The sequence below is a fragment of the Lynx canadensis genome, chromosome X, assembly GCF_007474595.2.
Source record: "Lynx canadensis isolate LIC74 chromosome X, mLynCan4.pri.v2, whole genome shotgun sequence".
Lineage (NCBI taxonomy): Eukaryota > Metazoa > Chordata > Mammalia > Carnivora > Felidae > Lynx > Lynx canadensis.
In genome coordinates, this window is record NC_044321.2 from 91558774 (window position 1) to 91563522 (window position 4749).

Genomic DNA, 4749 nt, shown 5'->3' on the forward strand with positions numbered 1-4749 from the left:
AAAATAAACATTAAAAAAATGAAATAAGATATTAAAAAAACAAAAAGAATATTCACAACATGTAAAAATGCATAGAGACAACCAAGACTTCAGATGAAGGCATGCACACTTATTTTGTGGATTTTCAAATATGAGTTTGGAAAACAGACCAACCATAATACCCCATATATATAAAGTTAATAGGCAGAAATTGAGATCATTGGGGTAGGTCACAATTTTGCTGTTCTTGGCTACATTGTTTGGTGAATCTTTCCTGCTTTAATTTTTCACCATTAAATAAAACTAATATATGGGTCTGGAGGCTTATCTGATTGCATCCTTAAAATCAGCAGGATTAAGTGAAAGTGTTTCCCATGTATAACTAGACTTAAAAATTCTATGTTTCTTCAATTAGCGAGCCAGATTTTCTCAGGGCAAAACCTGTTTCCCAAAGGTCAGGTCCACAAACGTGAAAACTCTATTAACTCTTAAGGTGGCCAAAGTACTTTACTTGGGCCTAAAGTAATAACTCACTGAATCTTACTTTAGTAACCTGAATGAATTAGAAATTAACTTCAGTTTGGGGTGAACCTTATATTGAATAATCAATTCCCAGAAAACAAAAGCATTAAGAAGTTAATGATTTCGCCAAATTATTGAATTCTTTTTTAATTTTAAACACCATCTGTGTCTTGCCCTTTTATGTTCCTATGATTGTTTTCAATGGTTTTGATGGAAAAGGTGTGGATTGAGAAATTTCGCATGGGATGATATTAAGCTAAACACACCAAGAATTTGAAAATAAGATCGAGAAATCTAAGTTTGTTAGGATAAGTTTTCCTTCGGATAAATTCAACAAGGCCTCTTGGTCACCGCCCTTTCTTAGAATTTCCACCCTCAATGGAGCTAATGCAAATATATTCAGGAAAGAAGAAAGACACTCCTCATTGGGCATTTGTTAGGAAAGCACATTTGCCCCTGTTTGCTTAAAGGCTAAGTTTGGTGAGTCTTTGACCTCTCAGCTGGTTACAAACAGTAGAGGAAATAGCTATGCTCCCAACAGTTGTGTTTTTCCAAAGACAGTGCCTCAGAGTACTCAGGGGCGCCTTTTAATGCAGGAACAAAGGTGTAGAGCCCCTGCAATCACAGCCCAAGCAAAGAGCTTTATAATATATCTTTCCACCTATTTCATAGTCTAGCTTTCCAATATACTCATACTAAGAAAATCATCACAGGGAAGAAAATGAGTGACATATGGTTCATTCTATCCAGTGTCTGAAGCTGTGTTTCTATGGCAACATTTAGAATTTGAAACACTCCAAGGGCTACCGTTTCTCATGTTAAACAACAAACTTTTTTTCGGGAAAGGACCGAACGCATAGTAATGACTTTAAAAGAGTGAGACATTTAAAGAAAACGATTAAATTAAAGAGGGAGACGTTCTCAAGAATTTCTTTTTTTCCTAAATCTGCAGTAAGCAGGAAGAAAAGGAGAAATGTGTGCTCCGGCATCTCTTTTCCTTATCTGCTTCCCCACTTCAGAGAGTTTCCTCGTTGTATTTGCCAGTATTTTCCCAAATCATAAATCTAAAAATTTGAAATAATATATTTGAGATATGTAATAAAGGCTAATCAATGCCCTCAAGTCAAAGTGTACAGCACAGTAAGAAATACTTTATGTTGCATGGTGCCTTAACTTTAAAACAGGGCCGCCTGGGTGGCTCAGTTGGTTAAGCGTCCGACTTCGGCTCAGGTCGTGATCTCGAGGTCCGTGAGTTCGAGCCCCGAGTCGGGCTCTGGGCTGATGGCTCAGAGCCTGGAGCCTGCTTCCGATTCTCTGTCTCCCTCTCTCTGACCCTCCCCCGTTCATGCTCTGTCTCTCTCTGTCTCAAAAATAAATAAACATTAAAAAAAAATAAAACAATAATAACATCTATTATTTCATTTAGGCCTCTCAATAATTATTCCAAGTATATAAGACAGTTATTATGCTCAGCTCACCAATAGACGGGTACTTAAGTTATGAGGGAGTATCTTGCCTAAAGTCAAATGTGTATTAAAAGCAATGGTGGTTCTAGAACCCATGTTTTGTGACTTTTTTTTATTATTATTATTTTAGAGGGAGAGAGCAAGCAAGGGAGTAGAGGGCAAGGAGAGAGAGAGAGAGAGAGAGAGAGAGAGAGAGAGAGAATCCTAAGCAGGCTCCACACTCAGCACGGAGGGCTCAATCCCATGACCCTGGGATAATGATCCAAGCCAAAATCGAGAATCGGCCGCCCAACCGACTGAGCCCCCCAGGTGCCCCCATGGTTCCTGACTTTAAACTGTGCTGTCTGCCAGTCTTCATGATACTGTATGTATTAGTATGACCTAAGAAGGTGATGGACTTTAGATCCTATTTCACAATTTCATACTCTGTTCACAGTGGACCCTGAATGCAAAATCACATTTATCTCAACTTCAAAGGAATATGGACGTGTAGTTAGTCTGATTGGAGCTAAATATAGGAGGCACTCTGCCTGTTGCTGCCTTTTGATTCTATATCGTGTCTACAAAACAAGCAAAGCAGAGGCTTTGTAAATATTACATTAACATTATCCACATAGATGTATTCTAATCTAGTGACATAATTCTGAGAAAAGCTTGCATACTCAGCAGCAAATGTTCTGCATCATTTAATACATCTGTGGTTAGCCCGGTTAAGGCTGCATGCATGTGCTGTTGGCACAAACATATTCCTTGCGATTCATATCAGACAAAATAACCCCAACACAACCTGACTTGGGTTCTTTGGAGCAGCGTGGCAATAGACGGTTGAATACTTTTTGTTTTCTAACTTAAACGCTTGTGTATCCTTAAACAATTGTACAGCCTTCTCGAATGCATGAATCTTCTCTTCCACTTTTATTCCAAGACCTACTCTGTCATTCATGCCAATGGAAGAATCTGTATCCATAGGTTCAAGAGTTGAAAGGAACCCGTGGAATGACACAGTCTAATTTTTTTCCTTGCGTGTTGCACTTAGTCTAACACATGCTTGTTGAAAGGTTATTTTACGTTCTCTCCTTGACAGCTCCAAATTAGGGACCTTTGGCATTTACACTATCCCTGGGGCTTGCTGTCCTACAGTGAAATTATGACTCATCACATAAAACGTGTTGTAGCTTCTTAAGGTGCCCGACACAGAAATAGTTTAAGCCTTACATCTTGATCATTTCCCTGAAGAAAAATCCAAATAGCAGTTACCAATAGATTAACAATAAATTGTTGACAGATGTGTAAAGTTTTTAAGGGTGTTTGATAACCATATCTCATATTGAGTAGGTAAGTATCAACCCTGAGAATCACATGGCTGCAATCATAAGTTTTGTCTACAGGTGCCTAACACATATAGGGAGGAAAACACATCAATGAAACTGACTAATATAGCGAAATTACAAAGCCAAAAGCTCCCTCTCCAAAATTCAGAATACTCCTTAATCTTCTGATAGAATCACCTTCGATTGTCCATAGTCATTATTCCATGCTGAAAATAGAACGCGATCCATTTCAGTTTCCTGAGATAAGAAAAGATCCACTTTTGGAGAAGAAAATTTTAAAAAAATCATTTAGGCTGCAGAATGTTTCCATTTTTCTACACACTGGAAAATTCGTTGTTAAGAAAGCATTTCGAAAGAAAGAATTCATTGTAATCGGCTGGAATGACAGCTTTTGAATTGCAATATGGATTTTTTTTCTTTCATAAGTATTAACTGCTGAAAGAACGACTCGCGAGAGTTTTTAATTTTTTTAATGTTTATTTGTTTTTGAGAGAGAGAGACAGAGTGCGAGTGGGGGAGGGGCAGAGACAGAGAGGGAGACACAGAATCCAAAGCAGGCTCCGGGCTCTGAGCTGTCAGCACAGAGCCGGACACAGGGCTCGAACCCACGAACCACGTGATCATGACCTGAGCCGAAGCTGACACTTAACTGACCGAGCCACTCAGGTGCCCCTCATGAGAGTTTTTAAATAGGAATGTGGACAATCACTTTTCAAAAAAAAAAAGAAAAAAGGGGGGGGTACTTAATAATCTATTACTGCCCTACAGTACTGTTTTTCTCTCTTTCTTCTTTTTTTTTTTTTTTTTGTCTGTTTGCTTGCTTGCTTGCTTTTCTATTTTAAGATCAGAATGAATATGCTCCACACAAAGCATTTTTGTTTGTTTAATCCTTAGAAAACCATCAGGAGCCTGCTCTGGTGTTATCTGCCTTTGAGCTACAAGCTAGTCAGATAACAGGTGCCCTGAGTGGGTGAGTGTGGGGAGATTTGCTTACTTGAAATCCTCCTCCAGTTCAGCGTTTGAACTTCTTTAATTCAAAGCCTGAGCCACTGTATTTGTTTCCCTCTCTGTGGAAATAAAGTCACAGAATCATCCAAGTGCCTGACGTACTCAAGAAATATATCGTGAGTCGTGTTGGATGTGTGTGCCTTTGGTATGTGTTTGCAGGGCCCGTGTTGAAGGGGCACGTGAAAAATAAGCTGTGGGAATTTTGTGAGGGGCTAAAGACTTTGGAGTTAGTCTGTGGTCAGTCCAGATTCCTTGTACGGATGGATAACATGACCATGTCTCATATAGGAAGCAAGCTCTGGGGGCCATGTTGACAGGGATTGGATCAAGGGTCTTGATATGTTGATGAGGTTCCTGTCTGGAAAGGAGCAGACAGATTCAGAACTATTTCGAGGACCCTTGAAGAGTGTGGGCTTGAACTGCCCCTTGAACTGCATCCCCTT